At 44.5% G+C, this 24,355-nt stretch overlaps 1 protein-coding gene and 1 long non-coding RNA gene across 2 annotated transcripts in view; both read left to right on the forward strand.

Annotated features, from left to right (window-relative positions):
* The window catches only part of LOC121002299 (ATP-dependent translocase ABCB1-like), a 1,351,406-nt gene that overhangs the window by 642,001 nt on the left and 685,050 nt on the right, over positions 1-24,355 (forward strand). The window lies entirely within an intron of this gene.
* The window catches only part of LOC121002301, a 35,966-nt gene continuing 32,280 nt past the window's right edge, over positions 20,670-24,355 (forward strand). The window contains exon 1 of the long non-coding RNA XR_005779278.1: positions 20,670-20,762. This is a non-coding gene — a long non-coding RNA (uncharacterized LOC121002301). The remainder of the gene's footprint in view (positions 20,763-24,355) is intronic.

A 24,355-nucleotide genomic window follows, 5' to 3' on the forward strand; every position in this document is an offset into this window, starting at 1 on the left:
GAAGGAATGCTTGGCCCTGGTCTGGGCATTGAAAAAGTTAAGCCCTTATTTGTATGGACAGGAATTTTCCCTTGTGACGGACCACAATCCCCTTGTCTGGCTTAACCGGGTCTCAGGAGACAATGGTAGACTGCTGCGGTGGAGTTTAGCTTTACAACCGTATAACTTCACCATCAGCTACCGACCCGGTAAGCAGAATGGGAATGCAGATGGATTGTCCCGGCAAACCGAAGTTCTTGCTACCTCCTAGTCCGGTCATCCCCAAGTTGACCCGCTAAAGGGTCAAGCCGGGTCTGCCGGAGTGTCCCACAAGGGGTGAGCCGTGTGACAGATCCATCTGTATAGACCTATATTGCTGGTTCGTCTGTTTGCCTTAATTTCGCTGGATTTCCTGCCCGTATGCCCCTGTTCGTGTGTTTCCCCAAATACCGATTGGAACTACTGAACGGACGGCCACCCAGGAGAAGAGTGTGCTGCTAGTTAACCCAAATGGCCTCATTGTTCACAAAGGACTTAAACTAACTTGAACTCCTGGTCTAATGCGTGCCATTTTGGGATGTTAAATGTCTGTGTATTGAAAAGGGTTGTGACATTGTATGTTTAAATGGTGATGTCTGTTCTGTTGTCCCCACATGTGTATTGTGGTTACCCTCTGTCTTGAGAGATAATGGGATTACTCCTCGGGTCTCCAGGGCAGAGAGGAGGAGACCATGATGCATTGTGGGGGATGTATTGTCTCTGTAGTGCTGCATGTCTGTCCTGTGTCAGTCTCCATTCTGGTCCCCTAGGGGCGTGTCCACCAGATGGAGACCTGCATAAATACGGGTGGGTAGCCCTCAATAAAATTGATTCCTGTTTGACTTTCAAGACGGAGCTTGGTCTCGTTTGTGGAGGGATTTATTATTGGGACAGCGCTTTCGTATATTGCTAGCTGTGGAAGGAGTTCGACTGAATTGCTGATCGGGAGTTGCCACTTCGTATGCTCCATTCGGGAGTTTGACGATCGGCTGGATTAAAAGCTGCATTTCTGGAGAAAGGGGCTTATTCACTAAACGGCGGCTTCATCTACCTGGCGGTGAGTGTCGTAACAAAGGTATTGACAGTATGCCGGATACCAGCAAATTCAATACTCTTTTTCTCCGAATTATTGGTGCACAGTGAACAATTTCCACACCTGTAATTGCCTTTTGGCAAGTTACTTTTTAGCCAATTCTTGCTCTTCTCTTTCTGGAGCCTGCTCCTAACGAGTTTATCCTTGATGGTGTGACTCCTTCTAAGTCCATTTTTGTAACACCTCAGTATGTCAAGCTTTCTGCTGCTTATTTTGTATATGTTCCTTGGTTTTTGCACTTACATTGTTTTTATATTGTTTCTATATGTATCCCCGTCTCAGTCATCTCCTTGATGCTGACGCAGCCTGATCTGTCAATTTCTATGACCGCGGCCTGCGCCAGTATTTAAAAGGAGCAATGCGTAAACACGCATTGACGCACAGCCAGAAGAAGCGCACATGGCGCGAAACGGCCGCCGCTGATCAATGCGTGTGTTTTGAATTGTCCGCCCCCTGCCTGATGTAGCATTGGATCAATAAAGTTGCTGAATTAATTACACACGGGTGAGTGCCGCTGCTTTGTTCCGTTCTACAGTACCTTGATTATAAAGTTTCTGATCCCCGCGGTCAGGGACCGCGGAGATCAGAAATTGCAAAAAGCGCATCAAACCGCAGGTCTGAATTGACCTGCGGTTTGATGCGATTGCCGACATGGGGGGGTCACGGGACCCCCCCGCGCTTTTAGCCTAGGTGCCTGCTCAATGATTTGAGCAGGCACCATGTTCCGATCACCGCCGGCCGGGCGGCAGTGATCGGAACAACACATGACGTACCGGTACGTCATGTGTCCTTAAGAGGTTAACAGGGTCAGCTGACCAGCAGGCCCTCGCATATAATGTTTTAGAGGGCTTGGATGTGGTAGCCGTAGCCGTTTCTCAGGCTTCTCTCCAGAATCAAACACTGATTCCCCCTTACCCATGGTCATCCTGGTTGGTGCTGAAAATAACATTGAAAGTTGATAGGGCAGACATCTGAATGGATCGTCGCTGTCACGGGGACGTGCGATTGGTCCGAGGCGATCTAGAGTCACCAAAGCAGCAGCAGGCCCTCGCAAATAATGTTTTAAATGGTCATATCAGCAGGTGCTTGCTCCAAATGTTTTTGAGGGTCACCAGCAGGCCATCAATCATAATTTTTCAAGGCTGTGTATGATGCCCTCCTTTATGTGTAACAAAGGGTGTTTTGGATTGCCGGTTCCTTGTAATTTTTGGCAGCCCTTTCACTTAGTGCATAGGCTTTATGAGTGTAGGAGTCCCACAACATGAACAATTGTACTACAATGCGAATGAGGCCCTGCTTTATGTGATATACAGGTTGTATCGGAGTGCCTCTTCCTTGTAATTTTTGGCAGCACTTGCACTTTATATACAAGTAAATATACAGGAAAGAATACAACAAAATGTAAGAAAAAGAACTGGATCGCACATCCTCAATACTATGCTTTTATCTAACTGCTTCTCAGCATAATTAATATTGCTTCTCAGTGTAATTTATCGTATACCTACACCTATGCTGCATGCCAGACATGAGGCATTAGTATACAATTTGATCAAAAAGCATAGGCCCACTCACCGCGACAAGGTTGCCTCTTCGAATGGGACCCTATTCTAAATTTGGCGCAGCACTGCACGGCGAAAACCGACGCAACAGCACCGCCCCAGCAGGCAGCGGGACCCAGCAGTCGAACAGCGCCTCCGCTGTCCGACAAAGCCACCATGGCACTGGGTCCCACCAACTGACCGGGACAGCACAAGAGCAACAATGGCCGCCGCGCAGTACTGCACCATGTGAACAGGTGTGGGACCAACCCCATCACATACTCTCACCATTCGGCCCAGGTGCTTTTAATTAGCAGGCCTCTGTATGAGGGTATAAATTCCTACCTCTCAGTTGGAGTTCCTGAGAGTATGTGATGGGGTTGGTCCCACACCTGTTCACATGGTGCAGTACTGCGCGGCGGCCATTGTTGCTCTTGTGCTGTCCTCGTGGGTTGGTGGGACCCAGTGCCATGGTGGCTTTGTCGGACAGCGGGGGCGCTCTTTGACTGCTGGGTCCCGCTGCCTGCTGGGGTGGTGCTGTTGCGTCGGTTGTCGCTGCGCCAAATTTAGAATAGGGTCCCATTCGAAGAGGCAACCTTGTCGCGGTGAGTGGGCCTTGTATACTAATGCCTCATGTACAGCATGCAGCATAGGTGTAGGTATACGATAAATTACGCTGAGAAGCATTATTAATTATGCTGAGAAGCAGTTAGATAAAAGCAGTGAGATGTGCGATCCAGTTCTTTTTCTTATATTTTGTACATACAGGAAAGAATGTTTCCTAACAATTTTTCATCTAAAATCGATTTTATCTTTGATTTTGTGTGTATTATTGTCAGTCTGTATAAGTGGCGTACTACTCGGACAACATCATTCCCAGCAGCGACCTGGGAGTCCAAGATGCATCCAGACATCCTCCCCATTTCGGTGGTGTTTCCATCAATTTCTGGCCTTTTCCTATGAACCAGGCACGCATCCCCTCTTCAGAGCAGGGGGTGCCTGGTTTAATGCTCGGGTTCTCCCATTGACTTCCATTGTGCATCCCGATGTGTTCGGTCCGAGTACCCGAGCACCCGAGCACTATGGTGCTCGATCAGCACTAGTAGGAATATGTGAAACTGCCAATATACTGAGCTGAGTTCTCCAAAGGAGAGCTGATACCACACTGCCCTGCATACTGCTTATTGCTTTTATGATCGCCAGGAAACCTACTATCTGGCATTGATAGGTTTCCTAGGACGCCAGGACAGAGGGTTTTACCTGCACATGCAATGTAGGGTTCTAGTGCATGTACACTTGAGGAAGGAGAGTGATGGCATTGTGGACTATGTGGGGAATGTGAGTGCATGCATGCTATCTCAGAGCATCTGGTACCTCCAGGTAATTCATATTGTTCCTAAATGTGCACTCATCATGTACCATGGCACAACATATGGCTGCTCGGTTGCTGTGGGAAAGCATGTGTGTATCTAATGTCTCTATGGCGTGCGTGTGTGTAGCTGTCTAGGGTAAAAAGCCAAAGTTAGCACATAAATGTTGTAACGGACCGTTTCAGCATACAAGGGGTTAAAATCCGTTCAGGCGATAAGCCCCTTTCTGAGAGACAGGCACAGCTACTGCAGGATACACCAAACTCCCGAACTGGATACAAAGTAGCACTCCAAACTGGAACCTCACGAATAGCTGCTAGCAGACGAACAGGAATCAGCTTACACTCCTGGCAATCAGTCCCTAACAGCATACAGCGGATCCCCCCCAATAACGAGACAAGGCTCCGTGTTGAGGGTCAAGCAGTGGTCTGACGGTACTTCACGTACAGCCTCTTTTATTCATAAACCACAAACATAGTACTGCCCACAGGGGTTTGAAATACAACCAATCAGTAATTTACAACACATACAATGTAACTACAGCAACTAATCGTTCACACCCCCAGACGACCAGAATGAAGACTGTGACATAGGACAGATACAACATATCCCCACAATGCATCATGGTCTCCTCCTCTCTGTCCCGGAGACAACCTGAGGAGCAATCCAATTATCTCTGAGGACAAAGGGAGATCGCCAATACACATGTGAGGACAACAGAACAGACATCACCATTTAAACACACAATGGGACAATGGCACAATAGAAACACACCCAGCATTTTCCTCCCAAGCTGACAAGTTACACTTATTATAAATTGTTACAACTTTGTGAGTTTACATTGGCCATACATATAACTTACATCAATTTAAACAGTATAACTTTGGGACAAACCTATCCAAAATTCACTTGAATAGGTTCAGGGGTTTAAAAGTTAGTATATGGCCCATAATCCAGGGGCAAGAGGCCAGCAGCCAGTCCTCTCCAAAACCCAGTGGCGAGGTTGGTTTTGCCACAAATGTGATTTGGTATATGATATTAGATGCATGAAGTTTATTATACTAGTAAATGTATTGTTGAAATAGAGTGAAATACTGTAATGGTATGAGGATAGATTAATGAAGTGGAGCCACTGATGAAGGGGTCAATCGCTCTAACCCTGAAACGCGTTTGAGAAACGGACCCCCATGTTTTGAACAGAGATTAAGACTTTTGATCGACTTTGGAGGTGAACAACTTAATGCTGTAACAATCCTGAGAACGCCCGCTGTAGGAGGTCTTTGCTGGACAAGGGAAGCTTACCTTCAGCGAGACTACGTGGACTTCCGGCAGTGGCGTGGGATTCTTTCGAGGAACAAGCAGCCCTCGGGACCGAAGCACCGACACACCCAGCAGGTGCATCGAGACGAGGGTAGGAGATCTTTGTCGAAAATCCTCCGGGTAAGATCGAATTGTGATAATTAAGTGATCGCTTCTTGGAAATTACAGCGGGACGCCGCTGTATCAGGCTAAGGAGCGGGACGCCGCTCTGTGTATAGCTACTATTAATCGAGACTTAAAATCGGAGTGCTATTAATCGAGACCTGAGATTGGAATTTTAATAATCGAGACTGGAGTGTTATTAACATTTGTGGATATTCAGAGCTTTTAAAGGAACTTTTAGATATTTTCGGAGGCAAAGTTTCTATCGACTCTATAAATTGACTTTTACTGTTGAATGCCAATTGTGTTTTATCCTTATACTTATTCATAATGGTGTTTTAGCATGCTCATTTTACCATCCATGCTGCTATATAATTAATTAACACTGTGAATAATTGAATATTAACGCTGAAACGTGCATTTTTAGATCTATCAATAACATTTTCATGTACCAACATCCACTGTTCCCATTACTTTAGAGAGTGCCCCACTGTTATTTATCTATTTATTACAACCCTTTCAGATTTGGTGATCTGTTAGTGGGTGCATCTCACCTTGTTTCCTGCTCATTCTAGTGCGACATATTCCTCTTTATTAAGCTTATCATATTGCCACAGACTGTGCATCCAGAAGAAAATATTGCCACATGCTGTGCTGCCAGAAATCAATAGCTCCACACAGTTCGCTCCCTGAAATACATAATCTATATTGTATGTTGCCTTAAATAATCAGTAAACTATACTCCTGAAATAAATAATCTATACAGTGTCCTCAACAATAAATAATGTATACACCATATTCTCTGAAATAAATTTATACATTGTGCCCCCGCTAATAAATAATGCAAGCATATTGCCCCTATATTGCCACTGCATATGTTCGAACATCTATTCAAATCTCAGGGAAAGTGCAGTGATGAGGAATGGGATGCTCAGGACCCACATTCTAGTGACTAGCAGTGACTATTCTATGAAAATTATTTTAAGAAAAAACAATGGATAAAACAGAAGGAGCTTGGTTTTAGACATATTTTGGTTCAGATTAAATATATAGAGGATATGACAGTAGAGACATCAAACAGTTTCTTAGGAGAGCAGGGAAATGTCCCAGGAGGACCTTTGGAGACTGCATACAAGTGCTGCTACTCATTAGCCACATCCCCTCCCTCCTCTCTGTACTTAATGTCTCCTCATAAACTCCATTACTACAGATATTTAGCTGAAGATCATATTAAACTGTATTCAGGATCATAATTTCTGACAAGGAGAGCAGAGAGGAGGCTGAGGCAGCTCTTTAGCTCAGTGTTGTGAAGTAACAACACTGTGTACTAACAGGACAGCACCTATTTTATTTCTCCTAATGATTGCTCCAAAGACAAAATGAATAGAGTTGAGCGAACATCTGGATGTTCGGGTTCGAGAAGTTCGGCCGAACTTCCCGGAAATGTTCGGGTTCGGGATCCGAACCCGACCCGAACTTCGTCCCGAACCCTATTGAAGTCAATGGGGACCCGAACTTTTAGGCACTAAAAAGGCTGTAAAACAGCCCAGGAAAGGTCTAGAGGGCTGCAAAAGGCAGCAAAATGTAGTTAAATCCCCTGCAAACAAATGTGGATAGGGAAATGAATTAAAATAAAAATAAAATAAATAAAAATTAACCAATATCAATTGGAGAGAGGTCCCTTAGCAGAAAATCAGGCTTCATGTCAGCAGAGAATCAGTCTTCATGTCATAGCAGAAAATCAGGCTTCACGTCAGCCAAAACTGGAACAGTCCATTGTCAGATATTTAGGCCCCGGCACCCAGACAGAGGAGAGAGGTCCCATAACAGAGATTCAGGCTTCATGTCATAGCAGAGAATCAGGCTTCACGTCAGCCAAAACTGGAACAGTCCATTGTCATATATTTAGGCCCCGGCACCCAGACAGAGGAGAGAGGTCCCATAACAGAGATTCAGGCTTCATGTCAGCAGAGAATCAGTCTTTATGTCATAGCAGAGAATCAGGCTTCACGTCAGCCAAAACTGGAACAGTCCATTGTCATATATTTAGGCCCCGGCACCCAGACAGAGGAGAGAGGTCCCATAGCAGAGATTGAGGCTTCATGTCATAGCAGAGAATCATGCTTCACGTCACCCAAAACTGGAACAGTCCATTGTCAGATATTTAGGCCCTGGCACCCAGACAGAGGAGAGAGGTCCCATAGCAGAGATTCAGGCTTCATTTCATAGCAGATAATCATGCTTCACGTCACCCAACACTGGAACAGGCCACTGTCAGATATTTTTAGGCCCCGGCACCCAGACAGAGGAGAGGTTCATTCAACTTTGGGTTGCCCCGCAATATAATGGTAAAATGAAAATAAAAATAGGATTGAATGAGGAAGTGCCCTGGAGTACAATAATATATGGTTAAGGGGAGGTAGTTAATGTCTAATCTGCACAAGGGATGGACAGGTCCTGTGGGATCCATGCCTGGTTCATTTTTATGAACGCCACTTGTCCACATTGGCTGTAGACAGGCGGCTGCGTTTGTCTGTAATGACGCCCCCTGCCGTGCTGAATACACGTTCAGACAAAACGCTGGCCGCCGGGCAGGCCAGCACCTCCAAGGCATAAAAGGCTAGCTCTGGACAATTTGGAGACCCAGAAGTTGAATGGGGCCGAACCATCAGTCAGTACGTGGAGGGGTGTGCACACGTACTGTTCCACCATGTTAGTGAAATGTTGCCTCCTGCTAACACGTTCCGTATCAGGTGGTGGTGCAGTTAGCTGTGGCGTGTTGACAAAACTTTTCCACATCTCTGCCATGCTAACCCTGCCCTCAGAGGAGCTGGCCGTGACACAGCTGTGTTGGCGACCTCTTTCTCCTCCTCTGCCTTCGCCTTGGGCTTCCACTTGTTCCCCTATGACATTTGGGAATGCTCTCAGTAGCGCGTCTACCAACATGCGCTTGTACTCGCGCATCTTCCTATCACGCTCCAGTGCAGGAAGTAAGGTGGGCACATTGTCTTTGTACCGGGGATCCAGCAGGGTGGCAACCCAGTAGTCTGCACACGTTAAAATGTGGGCAACTCTGCTGTCGTTGCGCAGGCACTGCAGCATGTAGTCGCTCATGTGTGCCAGGCTGCCCAGAGGTAAGGACAAGCTGTCCTCTGTGGGAGGCGTATCGTCATCGTCCTGCGTTTCCCCCCAGCCATGCACCAGTGATGGGCCCGAGCTGCGTTGGGTGCCACCCCGCTGTGAACATGCTTCATCCTCATCCTCCTCCACCTCCTCCTCATCCTCGTCCTTCTCGTCCTCCAGTAGTGGGCTTTGTCTGGCCACATTTGTACCTGGCCTCTGCTGTTGCAAAAAACCTCCGTCTGAGTCACTTCGAAGAGACTGGCCTGAAAGTGCTAAAAATGACCCCTCTTCCTCCTCCTCCTCCTGGGCCACCTCCTCTTCCATCATCGCCCTAAGTATTTTCTCAAGGAGACATATTAGTGGTATTGTAACGCTGATAACGGAGTCATCGCCACTGGCCATGTTGGTGGAGTACTCGAAACAGCGCAACAGGGCACACAGGTCTCGCATAGAGTCCCAGTCATTGGTGGTGAAGTGGTGCTGTTCCGCAGTGCGACTGACCCGTGCGTGCTGCAGCTGAAACTCCACTATGGCCTGCTGCTGCTCGCACAGTATGTCCAGCATGTGCAAGGTGGAGTTCCACCTGGTGGGCACATCGCATATGAGGCGGTGAGCGGGAAGGTCGAAGTTACGCTGTAGCGCAGACAGGCGAGCAGCGGCAGGATGTGAACGCTGGAAGCGCGCACAGATGGCCCGCACTTTATTAAGCAGCTCTGACATGTCGGGGTAGTTGTGAATGAACTTCTGCACCACCAAATTCAGCACATGCGCCAGGCAAGGGATGTGCGTCAAACCGGCTAGTCCCAGAGCTGCAACGAGATTTCGCCCATTATCGCACACCACCAGGCCAGGCTTGAGGCTCACCGGCAGCAACCACTCGTCGGTCTGTTGTTCTATACCCCGCCACAACTCCTGTGCGGTGTGGGGCCTGTCCCCCAAAGATATGAGTTTCAGAATGGCCTGCTGACGTTTACACCGGGCTGTGCTGAAGTTGGTGGTGAAGGTGTGTGGCTGACTGGATGAGCATGTGGAAGAAGAGGAGGGGGAAGCCGAGGAGGAGGCAACAGGAGACAAAAAATGTTGCCCTGCGATCCTTGGCGGCGGAAGGACGTGCGCCAAACAGTTCTTCGCCTGGGGCCCAGCCGCCACTACATTTACCCAGTGTGCAGTTAGGGAGATATAGCGTCCCTGGCCACGTATCTGTGGTTAGGTGGACCTTGCCACAGATGGCGTTGCGCAGTGCACACTTGATTTTATCGGATACTTGGTTGTGCAGGGAAGGCACGGCTCTCTGGCGTGGCGGCTGGGAACAACATACTGTGGGACAGCAAGTGACATGAGCTGTTTGAAGCTGTCTGTGTCCACCAGCCTGAATGACAGCATTTCATAGGCCAGTAGTTTTGAAATGCTGGCATTCTGGTCCAGGGATCGAGGGTGGCTAGGTGGGAATTTACGCTTTCTCTCAAATGTTTGTGAGATGGAGAGCTGAACGCTGCCGTGTGACATGGTTAAGATGCTTGGTGACGGAGGTGGTGGTGGTGTTGGTGGTACATCCTCTGTTTGCTGGGCGGCAGGTGCCAACGTTTCTCCAGAGGCGGAGAAAGAGGCCGAGGCGGCAGCAGCAGAAGAGGTAGCAGGGGGAGCCTGAGTGAGTTCCTTGTTTTTAAGGTGTTTACTCCACTGCAGTTCATGCTTTGCATGCAGGTGCCTGGTCATGCACCTTGTGCTAAGGTTCAGAACGTTAATGCCTCGCTTCAGGCTCTGATGGCACAGCGTGCAAACCACTCGGGTCTTGTCGTCAGCACATTGTTTGAAGAACTGCCATGCCAGGGAACACCTTGAAGCTGCCTTTGGGGTGCTGGGTCCCAGATGGCGGTGGCCAATAGCAGACGAACTCTCTTGGCGGCGGGTGTTCTGGTTTTGCCCACTGCTCCCTCTTTGGCTACGCTGTTGGCTCGGTCTCACCGATGCCTCTTCCTCCGAATTCTGAAATTCAGTGGCACGACCTTCATTCCATGTAGGGTCTAGGACCTTATCGTCCCCTGCATCGTGTTCCACCCAGTCTTCCTCCCTGACCTCCTGTTCAGTCTGCACACTGCAGAAAGACGCAGCAGTTGGCACCTGTGTTTCGTCATCATCAGAGACGTGCTGAGGTGGTATTCCCATGTCCTCATCATTAGGAAACATAAGTGGTTTTGCGTTAGTGCATTCTATCTCTTCCACCCCTGGGGAAGGGCTAGGTGGATGCCCTTGGGAAACCCTGCCAGCAGAGTCTTCAAACAGCATAAGAGACTGCTGCATAACTTTAGGCTCAGACAGTTTCCCTGATATGCATGGGGGTGATGTGACAGACTGATGGGCTTGGTTTTCATGCGCCATCTGTGCGCTTTCTGCAGAAGACTGGGTGGGAGATAATGTGAACGTGCTGGATCCACTGTCGGCCACCCAATTGACTAATGCCTGTACCTGCTCAGGCCTAACCATCCTTAGAACGGCATTGGGCCCCACCAAATATCGCTGTAAATTCTGCTGGCTACTGGGACCTGAGGTAGTTGGTTCACTAGGACGTGTGGCTGTGGCAGAACGGCCACGTCCTCTCCCAGCACCAGAGGGTCCACTAACACCACCACGACCATGTCCGCATTTTAGTCCTATTATTTAGGCGCTGGGTGACAGGTATACGTTTACGGACAGAATTAAACTTGGAAATGCACGGTAGCGTGTGAAGTTATTGAGGATGACACTATCCGCACCTTAAATCTAATATACCCTTTTATGGATCAATTTAAACTTGGCCTGATACAGCAGAAAAAAATTATTTAGGGGATTGCTAAGTTGGGAATTGTATTCAACCTAGAACAAAAACTGTGCTTCGGCAGACAGCAGACAGTATTACAATTGGCTAGCCACAGCTGAAACACCAGATTTAGGGTACTGCTATTTTGGCCAATTGTATTTTACCCCTCAATAAAATAGCAAGCACAGCCAAGCCCCTGATGTAGGATATAGCAAAAAAAAAATAACCACACTATTGATGGTTAAATGGACTCTGTGGCAGCTTGTGCTGGCGCACCAAAAGACACAAAAGGGCCGCCGATCACCCAAGAAAAAAGTGACATAAAAACGCTCTGGGCAGCCTAAAAACAGTGAGCAATTAAATAGCAGCAGTTCAATGATCCACAGCTGTAGATCGATCACTGAATTAAGTGTTTTTGCAGAGTTAATCACTGTCTAATCTGGCCCTAATAGCAGCTGCAACCTCTCCCTACACTGATCATAGCAGAGTGACGTGCGGCGCTACGTGACTCCAGCTTAAATAGAGGCTGGGTCACATGCTGCACTGGCCAATCACAGCCATGCCAATAGTAGGCATGGCTGTGATGGCCTCTTGGGGCAAGTAGTATGACGCTTGTTGATTGGCTGCTTTGCAGCCTTTCAAAAAGCGCCAAGAAAGCGCTGAACACCGAACCCGAACCCAGACTTTTACGAAAATGTTCGGGTCCGTGTTACGGACACCCTAAAATTCGGTACGAACCCGAACTATACAGTTCGGGTTCCCTCATCCCTAAAAATGAACCATTATAATTAATGAAATGTATTTGGGAATGTATTTATTATAAAGTAATATTTAATTTTATTTTCAGTAATTTTATTTAATTTAATTTCCAGGGAACCCCTTTTAATTCAAATTTACTCTTTTTTTTCCCTTACTGTTCACCCCCATTTAACCATGTGCTCCATGGACAAACGGTTGAGGTCAGCATTTTAGGGCATAGACTGGGAGTATCTATTGTCACATAATAGTACAGGCTCGAATAAATGGGAGAGCTTTAAATCCACATTGGGCAATTACACAGCAAAATTTTTTCCTGTAGGTAACAAGTAGAAACAGCTACAATTACACCTCACATGATTTAGAGCTACTGTAAAAAGAGAAAAGAATGACAAAAAAGGGCATTTAAAATACAAATCTGATATAATAAACTTACCTGTCCGGGCTCCAGCAGTGTGATACTCAGCCTCGGCACGGCCGTATCGGGAGAGGCATGCTACTGAGCTACGTTCCCTGATGATGCGACCGCATCCTTAGTAACAAGATGCAATGCTGTTTCTCCCTGCTGCAGCTGGGGGAGATTAGCAGTGGTCTAATTAGCTCTGCTGTTCTATTACTATGTAATAGTGTTTCTGACTAATGGAGCGCAGAGACATGGACCTCTCTCGTTCTGGTCCAGGGACTCGGCACTCTATTTAAATCCCTTCCTGGCTATACACCATTGCCAGTGATAGTCTTGTCTGGCTCAGTAGCTAGGTTCCTTGTTCCCTGTTCCTGCATTTGCTTACTTATTCCTCTGTACTTCTGACCCTAGCTTGTCTTCTGACCATTCTCTATCTTATGTGTTTGGTACTCTGCAGCCCGCCTGGTTCTGACATCAGCTTTGTCTTCTAACCACTCTCTGTCTCTTGTTTGGTACTGCGTAGCCCGTCTGGTTCTGACCCATTGCTGTATGACTCTGCTTTTTTGTGTTTGTTGTCTGTTGGTGTTTGTCCGTCTCTGCACTAATTTAGAGTACGGACGTCGTCCAATTGCGGTTCTGCCAAGTAGGGCTTATACTGCAAGTAGGTAACGAAAGTGGGCTGAGTTCTAGGCTAGGGCTCACTGTCCTTGTCTGTCCCTACCTACAGGCGTTACATTATCACTGGGCCAAAAAATATTTTTCCGGGTGACCTGCTCAGATATGGACACCATGGCAACATTGACCAATCAGTTGAAAGGATATTTCAAGAAACCTGCCAGACCAGCCCCCTGTTGCTACAGCTCCATCACACAAAGAGCCTAAGGTTAAGCTCCTTGACTGCTTCTCTGGTGACTGTAAAAATTTTGTAACCTTCCGTGAGAGCTTTAAACTTTATTTTCGTCTTAGGCCACACTCATCCATTATGGAAGCACAGAGAATATGCATCATTATGTCTCTACTTCAGGGAGACTGTCAGGGGTGGACGTTCTCACTATCGCCCAACTCTCCTGAATTATTTTATGTTGACAGTTTCTATGATGAGCCAGATACGGCAGCTTATGCTGAAATTCAGCTTCTTTCCTTACATCAAGGCAGATAAGCAGTGTAATATTATTGTTCTGAATTCCATAAGTGGTGTACTGCTTCTGGTTGGAATGATCTGACCCTAAGGTCACAGTTTAGATTGGGTTTTTATGATACCCTGAAAGACCTCCTAGTTAGTCATCCTACCCCAGTGTCCCTAGATGAGGCTATGTATATAGCTATTCGACTTGGCAGACGTCTTAGGAAACGTAAACTGGAAACATGTGTTCTTGTCCATCCTTCTTCTTTTTCCTCTGTTCCTCTGTGTCCAAGGTGAAGTGGAGTTTGAGGAGCCCATTCAAGTGGGTACCATGTCTTTTCATCAACAAAAGGAACACCACCTAAAGAATGGCCTTTGATTTTACTGCGGCAGTCCTGCACAGCAACTGCAATCCTGTCCTTCTAGGCAGAAGGCGGGAAACTTCAGCATCTGAGTCATGATCGGAGAAGTCACTCAGAAGCACAGGTATTTTCCGAAAAGACTGATAGGGTTCTACTGCCTGTTAATCTGTCTTCACAAGGAAGGTCTGTTTCTGGTTTAGCGTTTGTGGATTTGGTGGTTGTAGCTAATTTGTTCATTTTAATTTTGTGTCAGCCTTGGGTCTTGTGGTATGTAAACTGCTTAAACTCATTCCAGGTTCTGGGGTGGATACTACTCCCTTAGGCTAGTTTCACACTTGCGGAGAGGGTTTATTCAGTCTAAAACTCCTGAATAGATTATATAGATCAGGTATATTAATTCTGAAAAGTGTTCATTATTTGTCATCAAAAATATGTCCGCTGATATCATCTTGAAATTACTATGGTTGAGGGTGCATAGTCCTGTATTTAATTGGAGTCCTGGAGAATTAGTAAAATAGGAGCCTCAGTGATCTAATCATTGTTTATCTATCCAACTCTCTGGTCTTGAACTAGAAAAAGGACAACTATATGAGTTTATTAAATACTTTCAGGATTTGTTTTCCAAAGAGGCCTCTGAAGTCTTGATCTCTCATCACGAGTATGATTGCGCCGTTAATCTTGTCTCTGGTGCTAAACTTTCCAAAGGCTGAATTTTTAATCCTTATGGGCCAGAAAGGCAGACTGTAAAAAAATATATTCAGGATAGTCTGAAAAAAAGGCATATTTGACTGTGTATATCTCCCATGGGAGCTGGATTCTTTTTTTCTGAGTGAAAAAGCCTGTGGATTTGTGCCCCTTTATTGATTATAGAGAACTTAATGAAATCATGGTCAGAAAAAATTACCTCCTTCCTCTCATTCCTGATCTGTTCAATCAAATTGTTGGGGCTCAGTGTATCACTAAAATTGACCTTAGAGGGGGATTTTGATTTAAATGCAGGATGGGGATGAATGGAAAACGGCATTCAATACCCCTGAAGGGCAGTTGGAAATATTGTGTAATGCCCTTTGGGCTGTGTTACGCCCTAGCTGTGTTTCAAAATCTCGTAAATTATATTTTCCGAGAGGTCCTGGGTCAATTTGTTGTTGTGTATCTTGACAATATTTAGTTTTTTCGCTCCTGACTGGACTTCTCATGTTATACATGTGAGAAATGTCCTCCAAAATTTGAGGGACCATTAACTGTTTGCTAAGCTAAGTAAATGTGAATTTGGAGTAAGAGAAGTTTCCTCCCTGGTTTATATCTTGTCCCCCCAAAGTTTCTGCTTGGACCCGCTAAAGTGCAAGCCGTAGTTGATTGGGCTAGGCTTACTTCTCTTAAAGCCCTTAAACGATTATTTGGCTTTGCAAACTATTATAGAAAATCCTTTACAGATTTTTCAGTTATTGCCAAGCCTTTAACTGACTCAACTAGGAAGGGGGAGGGTCTTCTCCACTGGTCCCCTGATCAGTGGTGTATCTTGGTTTTGTGCTGCCCTAGGCGAGACTAAACTCGGGCACCCCCCTAATATAAATTTGACCCACCCCTTCCTGTCACGTCCAAACCCCTTCCTCTGTAAATACCACCCCTTCCTCTTTAGGCTCCACGCTTTCCCGTTTTGCATAACAATATTAAGAAATTTATCACGATAACGATATATATCGCGATAAATACCCGTTTAAAAGAAAAAAAACACAAGGAGACGTTATACTGTATGGGGCAGCCTCAATGAGACGTTATACTGTATGGGGGCAGCCTCAAGGAGACGATATACTGTATGGGTGGCGGGGCAGCCACAAGGAGACACTAAACTGTATGGGGGCTGCCACAAGCAAATAGTGCACTCTGCACTGTGTCATAAATAAAGGTGGTATGTGTGTCAGAATGTCTATGGTGGCCCTGGCCTCTCTTTGAGGAGCCCCATACAGTCTGTAATGGGGCAGCCTCAAGGAGAGGCCAGGGCCACCATAGACAGTCTGACATACCACCTTTATTTATGACACAGTGCAGAGTGCACTATTTGCTTGTGGCAGCCCCCATACAGTTTAGTGTCTACTTGTGACTGCCCCCATAAATAAAGGTGGTATGTGTGTCAGACTGTCTATGGTGGACCTGGCCTCTCCTTGAGGCTGCCCCATACAGTTTTCATGGGGCAGCCTCAAGGAGAGGCCAGGGCCACCATAGACAGTCTGACATACCACCTTTATTTATGAGTCTCACTCTCACTCTCACAGTGCACTATTTGCTTTTTAACTCTCGTCTCACTCACTCCTGTTCCTCTGCCTGGACTGGACCTGGAAATTCCTCGCAGGGCAGGACAGGAGTCAGGTGAAGTGGCCAACTCTGTTCTGTTTCCCGTGGCTGCCGCTTGTGTTGTGAATATTCCGGCCCACTGCGCATGCGCAAAAAACACGGCTCGGCGCAGGCGCAGTAGTTGAAAATACCTGAGCTCGGGAGGAAGTCAGGAGGACTCGGGAGGAGGGTCCCTGCTTCACTATGCCGCGCCGGCGATGCCGCTCGCATAGTGAAGGATCGGATTCGGATCGGCAAGCAGCGGACAAAGGGGAAAAAAAATTTGGCACATTTTACTATCACTAGGCAGGCAAACAAGGCATTTTGCCGCCCCATTGGCAAGTGCCGCCCTAGGCAAATGCCTTGTTTGCCTCGTGATAGATACGCCTCTGCCCCTGATGCTCTGTCCACCTTTGAAACGCTGAAAGCTTCATTCACACACGCGTACTTATTTAGCCTGATGTCACAAAACCATTAATCGTTGTGGTGGATGCTTCAGAGGTAGGGGTGGGTGCAGTACTGTCTCAGGGGTCATCTTCAGCCATGTGCATTTTTCTTGAGAAAAATTTACTCTGCCAAGAGGAATCATGAAATTGGCAATCAGGAACTACTGGCTATCAAATGGGCCTTTGAATAATGGCGACATTACGGATCACAAGAATCTCATATATCTGGACCCTGCTAAGTGCTTGAATCCTAGACAAACATGTTGGGCCTTGTTCTTCACCCGGCTTAATTTTATTGTTAATTATCATCCTGGGTTGGGTAATGTGAAAGTGGATGCTTTATCACGTCGTTTTGGTACTTGTGATTTTATCAGTACTGAACCTGGTCTTTCTCCAGGTGTTGTCATTGCTGCCATTAATCCTGATCTTGCCTCTGAAATATGATGTTGTCAGGATTTTGTTCCCAGTAATTTTTTTTCTGGAAAATGGTTTGTTCTTCCAAAGCTTCACCTTAAAGTTTTGGAGGAATCTCATTACTCTGTACTTGCAAGTGTTGTAGAAATTTGCTTGCATCAGACGCACATATCGAAGCTGCGCTAAAAGTGCGCCGAAGTACACCAATTTCTACATCAAATGGCGAGCTAGGTACACCAAGGAACCAACAGATTTTTTTCCTCTGCACAGCAGGTAGAAGGGGAGAGAAAGTAAACTGCCTGCTGCGTCAGAGGAAATTTCTGCTTGGTAAAAGAACGTTTTCGCTCTCTTTGTGTAAGGATGAGGTAAGTGCTTTTCCGTTGTGTAGTTTTTGGTTGATCTGAGTTGATTCTACAGAGATTGTATGGTGAGATTGTGATGTGTGTGCTGACCAGTACAGGGTTTCGTGTTTTTTTTTTCTCTGTTTTTGTATAACTTTTATGTTACTGTGATTTTGTAAGAGGTGATTTTGGTTTGTAGAGGCAGCATTTTGTTTTTAGTGTTTGTACAGGGGAGACAGCATTTAGAGAGGATTTTTATACTGTTAGGCTGTAAATCACCCCCAGAGTGGAGGTTTGCTCTGGTTTCGGCGGTGTGGCACAGGGAATAGAGAAACTGTTTTGTTATATTGCTGGATTTTGTAGACACCATCTTGTCTTCCTTTGTGTGTCAAGCCATGTGGTTTTGTCGGCCATCTTTGATTTCCTTTGTGTGACGACAATGTGGTTTTGGCAGACATCTTGGTTAGTTTGGTGCTGCAGGTTTTAACAAGGAATTCATTTTAGTTTGAGCTAGTTAACTTTTAGCTTTTAGTATTGGTGTCTATGGAAAGCGATTTGTTTGTTTTTGCCTCAGTTTTGTCCAGAATAGTTATTTTGTCTTTCTGTAACCTTTCCATGTACAGTTTGATTTTGTTTTGGTAAGTTTTATGCTGGATATCAGTTGAGTGTTTGGTTATGGTATAGCTCAGTGACCAGTCTGATGGGGGAATTATTGTGTGAACATTAGTGGCAGTTTAGCGGTGAAATTGTCCTATAGTGGATGATTCTGCTTAATGTTTGTATATCTGTGGCTGTTACACTGAATTGTAGAATTGTTTGGCATAGTTAATACGGGTACTACAGTGTAGAAAGGTGGTGGTTTAAGTTATGTGCCAAAAGTATTGGGACAACTCCTAGAAATCGGTACTAGTGTTTTGCTTTTTTTGTAGCAACCATTGTGGTGTTTGTATTCCTATACAATGGAAAGCATTTTTAAAGAAGTTGCAAAGTTGAAGGACACGGCGGCCATTCTTCAAGCTATGCAGGGATCTAGTGATCCATGGCTGCAGGCTCAGAATTATGTAGCAAGCCTGATCAGTACCAGAAAATAGCTCAAACAGAAAGGCAAGTATGCTCTGATTTTTGCTGCTGGGTGGATAGCGGATAAATATCAGGAGTCTTGTAGGCTGAAGCTGAGTTTGGAAGGAGAAGTGGAAGATTTAAAAGTGGAAATTGATAAATTGAGAACTCTTGTCCAGCAGGCAGCTATAACTAGCACTAATTATGAATGTACTGTTAGGTGTAATACTGAGCTGCGCAAGGAGAATGAATGGTTGTCTGAAAGTGTGACGCACGCAGAGGGTTCTGTAAAGAAATTGTCTGCTCTCTGCAGGAGGAGTGCTCAACAGAAACCCATGATGAAACAGTGTTACCTTTCCTTACACGAAAGAGCTTGATATATGTGCTTTTAAGCACGAGGGAAATTCTTTGTGGTTGGGGTACTTTGGCGCACTTTTAGCACAGCTTGGATATGTGCGTCTGATGCAAGCAAATTTCTACAACACAAGTCATCCGGGAATTGCTGGGATTAAACATCTGGTCTCCAGAGCCAATATATCTCTGCATCTGATGTTTTGATCAAGGGCCTAGGTACCAAGGAGACATCCTGCAGGTCTACTTTGCCCCTTTCCCTTTCCACAGAGACCTTGGTCCCACATTTCATTACTGACCTTCTGCCCTTCCGGGGGAAGGTGGTCGTCTGGATGTGTCACCTAATTCCATTAAAGAAACATCCTGATGCTAAAACATTAGCTACCTTGTTAGTCGAATATATTCTCAAATTACAAGTGATACCCGAGTCAATTGTCTTAGATAGAGGAGTCCAGTTCATCTCGAGATTCTGGAGAGAATTTAGTAAGAGACTGGAGATCAAACTGTCCTTCTCATCTACATCCCGCTCTGAGACAAATGGACAAACTGAAAGGGTCAACCAGGTACTGGAGCAGTTTTTTAGATGCTTTGTAACGGTATCTTGTCTGGATATAGATGGAGTAGACAAAGCTTTGGTTGTTAGTCCCATAATGTTATTAATATGTTGTAAGGTGGATTTCCAATAAGGAATAATAGGAGGGCATGTCCAGCAGAGATGATAATATGTACCAAGAGAGAGGAACCACATCTCCAGCAATTTGGATCATAATTGGAATTGTACTTATGGAGTATTACAGCAGTGAGGTGTCATCTGGTAAAGTTTTATATCCACTCTATTGTATTCTTACACATTTTAAAGCCTGTTTAGGGGTGATAAAGAGTTTCTGCTGTTCTCCAGGAGTAAATTTCCTACCAAGGTCATTTTCCCATGCACGCAGAAAGGGAAAGATATTAACATTTTAAGGATATCACTTTCCTGGGTGTATTTTTTTGCGAAAGAAAGATTTCAAACCAAGTTAAGGTTCTAGTGAGATCTGAAGCATTCCTAATCTGTTTGAGGGGGGAAAGAAATTTATTATATTGAAAATGGTAGATGAATGGACATTGTAAATACTCCTGATGGTCTGTTAATGAAGGAGTAATGTCCTGGCTTAAAAGAGTGTCAATGGAGGAGGAGTTTTTCCGGATGATGATTTTGCTCCCCTTTTTTCTAAAATTCACATCTTCCTATCCCTTTGTTGAACTTGATAGATTATGTCTTTTTTCAACTGTATTAACTATATAACTATGTAAGAGAGAAAACAGGAAGAGGGAAACACAAAACCTTGAGAAATCCAGTCAAAAAGTGGAAGTGGAGAGGAAGAAAAGGCAGCTAAGGTGACAATAAAAGAGCAATCTTAAAGATAGGAGACAAACAAGGATTAGGCCAAAAGGAGGATGAGGTTTAGTACAATATTATGCTTTCTTGGGAAAATGTTAGTAGCAAATGTATAATATTTGATCTTACCTCTTTTATTTTTTTTCAAAAGCATATTAAGAACAAAATAGCAATAGTTTAATATATGCAGAGCTTCTTCATGTAGTCTGGGAAAATGCAGTTATGACTCCGAGGTATTACTCAGGAACAAATACAAAATAGAAATTTAAATCCTGCGCAAACAAAGTGTTTAAACTGTTCTAAAAGTTACAAACATTACATTTTCAGCAGAAGCACAGAGAGGGATTGAAGGTTTCATTGGAATTACAATCTACATTTTTTGCATCTTTTTGTTTGGAGAGGAGGAAAAATTACACTTGGAATGAAACGTTAACAAGGTCGGTACATTTTCTTTACACATCTATATAGTATAATAGATTCTATTGTTGAGAAGACTTCATTTCAGGTGGTCTAGGCTAGTGGCAAGGTCAAAGTCAGCATTCCTGATTGTCTAAGGGCTGTATTACATTAATAGATTTTGAAGGCGATTGTCGGGGAGTAAACTTTCCTTTCTGGCAATCATCTACTCATTAGTGGAAGAGAGCACTGCTATTGCCTGCAGTGATCTCCTCCACAGTAGGGGGAGAAGAAATCATTAATGCCATCGCTCGTCCCTATACTGAATCATTGTTTGCCAGCAGAAGATCGTAATTAGACAGCTCAATCTGCCGCCGCCAAACAATGATTTTTAAGCATGCTTAAAAATCTTGATTGCCAGATGCTCTTTCATCAGGTAATTGGCAGCACTTTTACAGCTGTATTACAGAGCCAGATCATCGCTAATGAGCGTTCCTATGAACTCTCGTTATCAATGATCTGGCCAACCATCGGCCAGTGTAATATAGCCTTAGGGTGCTGGAACACAGGGCAGTTCTGACATGCAGTTGGGATGCAGTTTTCTATTGTAGCTAGCTGAAATTAATTAAATCATTCCCACTATGCAGAATACCAGGGTTCAATGAGGCTGATAAACTGACTAAATTAAAAACTGCATCCTGAATGCATGTCAGAACTGCACTGTGTACCAGCACCCTCAAGATATTGGAGGGCGTCAACTTGAACTTCTCTAGTGGTCTAATGTAGTGGAGGGGTTAATGCCTTCCACGGTGGCCTAGAATACTGTAGGCATTAATATCTTCTCCCCTGGTGGTCTAGATTAGTGGAGCAGTAAATACCTTACAATGAGTGATTTAATCACCTCCTCAAGCTCCAGCAATGTTTCCTGTGTCTTTTCATTGACTGTAAACTAAATTTATCCTCAGATTTATCATGCCTTGGAGTCTTCTCAACATATATATTTAAAAAAAAAATTAAAGGGGTTTTACCATCACATACAATGGGGGCATACAATGAGAACAGAGTTGAGAAATGAGTGGAGGGCGCACTGCGAATGCGTAGCCACCCTCCATTCATTTCAATGGGGCCGCCGAAAATAGTCAAGCGCTGGCTCGGCTATTTCCGTCTGCCCCATAGAAATAAATGGGAGCAGGGGCAGTGTGTGCGCGGTGCGCTCCCATTCACTTGCATGGGAGCAGCGCTTGGTGGTGGACATACCCCGGGAAACCTGGGGTCCTACTGCAACAGTTCTCCCTGCTCCGTTCTCGTTGTATCCTAGCGATATGCCCCCATTGTATGTGATGGGAATACCCCTTTAAACATAATACAACAGTTATCCAGACTAGATATCTGTATAAATAATCTAGTAAATTTAACTGTGCCCACCCCAATAGCTTTCAAGTATGACTGATATATTGTAAAGAAAATTCAATTACAAGATATAGAGAATTTATCAAGCATCAAACTCCAAATTCTGGCTTCAAAAAGTTGCACAATAGGGTTTTAAAACTTTTTTAGGTTTAGCGCAAAATGTGTATTTCTTTTTGCACTTTTACACCACTCACTTGATCTTTGGTGGTAGAGCAGGAAGTGTGTCTTGCTAGGTAAATTAGTTTCGCTCCAGATTTACCAATGCAATTTTTTTTAAAGTTGCAAAAAAAAAAAATATAAACTCACTCCAGTAGTTGTAACAAAACTGGGGTAGCATTTCTAGACAAAAGAGTTAGATTTAAAGATGCATCAAATTTAACAATGTGCAATGTTTGATAAATATGGCACAAAGTGACTTCACAGTCTCTTAATAGCAGATTATTAGTGGCTAGTCTTTATCTTGATTATTTGGACTTCAACTGTGCATGTAATCCATATATGAACTTTGCACAATATTCAAATTTTTCGAGTTTCACCTGTATGTTATAAATAACCAAGACTGTTCTTTAATTGGTAAAAAAAAGGTGAAACACATATAAAAAACGGCTTTTTAAAAACCTTAGAACATTTTGCTTGCCCTGCCTCGCTGCGGGTTTGCTTTAGTGTGACGGCTTCTTCATGCATTCACCCTTGCACTCAGTCGGTATCTCTTTCTGCGGGCAAGTTCATTCAAGACACACTGAAATGAACCCAGCAGTGCAAACAAAATAGACTAGGGGGATCTGTGGAATAGTAAACAGGATAGGCTGCTTTAAAGTTACTCAAGGTTAAGGATTACTGTTTAAATATGTATACTGCTGTAAGCGGCAGGGCCCGATGTAAGAATACAGTGAATGCACCGACCCTGCCGCTAGTTGCCGGCCTCCAGACCCTCCTTCTTCCCCGCTGTACAGCATCGCAGCCGGCGATGTATCAGCGTTAGCGATGTAAAAATGGCAGCCTTTACCCCATAAGACGCACTGCCATTTACCCCCCTACTTTGGGGGGGGGGGTGTGTCTTATGGGGTGAAAAATACGGTAAGTGTTTTACCTTTTTTCATCAATTAAAGGACACTAATTTACTATATTCCTGGTTATCTATAACATATACTTAACTTCATAACTTCACCCCATAGTTTTGATATTAAACATTTGTATATACTGTGGGGATGGTATTTTACATACTGGACCCAAATTTTGGTTTTCTGCTTTCTAATAGACCAAGTATGCATATATGAGTATATATGAGTAGTCTAGAATGTGAACATGCAAATTAGGGAACATCAGTCCAGTACTCTAGGTTGCTTTTCATAATTGCTCAGAAATCTTGAATATTGCATCAGACAGTTTTTATGCAGATGTAGCTGAGCTAAAATTGACTCTGAAAATACATGTCACAAACACGTCACCATGTTATCTCAGTTATCCTGTGACAAAAGCCATTGAAATCCATTGAAAAGCCAGTTAACATTTTCTTGCCATTCTTTGCTTAACGCGTTAGCCATCAGGTTTAGCTCAGCTGCATCTGTACTATTTTTCTTACAGTTACTGCTTTCCAAGGTAGTTTTCAATGTTAGTTTATTTAAAGCTACAGATAAACCTCTAATTATGATACTGTTTATTTGTATGCTAAATCACACAGACAAAGAAAGTCCATAGTTGAATATAGCTGAGCCTATGGCTCTATGATATGTGCAATTGTAATAATAGGCAATTTACTTCTCTGAAATGATGATGAAAACATGGTCATTTTATTTATTTGCCAGACCCAATAAAAATCTTAATAACAAAAATGTGTTTTTAAAGCTAGGATACAAATTGAATGATGTTTGACTTTGATGTCTGACTCACTGGTCAGCATCAGAGTAAAAAATGATTTTTAGAAATACTGTGTATTTCTCTGCCGTATCACATAGTGAAAGAAAATCCTGCTTAGAGCTGAGCCTATCGCTTAAAGGGGTTCTCCAGGCTCTCCTGTATTGATGACCTATCCTCAGGATAGGTCATCAATATCAGATCGGTGGGAGTACGACACCTGGCACCCCTGCCTTCCAGCTGTATGAGGAGACGGCGCACGCAGTGTGCACATGCCATCTGCCGTCTCTCTTCCTGTGATTTAGCATGCATATACACAGTAACTCTAAATTTCATTTTGACTCTGATGCTGAGCAGTGAGGAAAGTCAG

This window comes from Bufo bufo, chromosome 5 (genome assembly GCF_905171765.1).
Source record: "Bufo bufo chromosome 5, aBufBuf1.1, whole genome shotgun sequence".
NCBI lineage: Eukaryota > Metazoa > Chordata > Amphibia > Anura > Bufonidae > Bufo > Bufo bufo.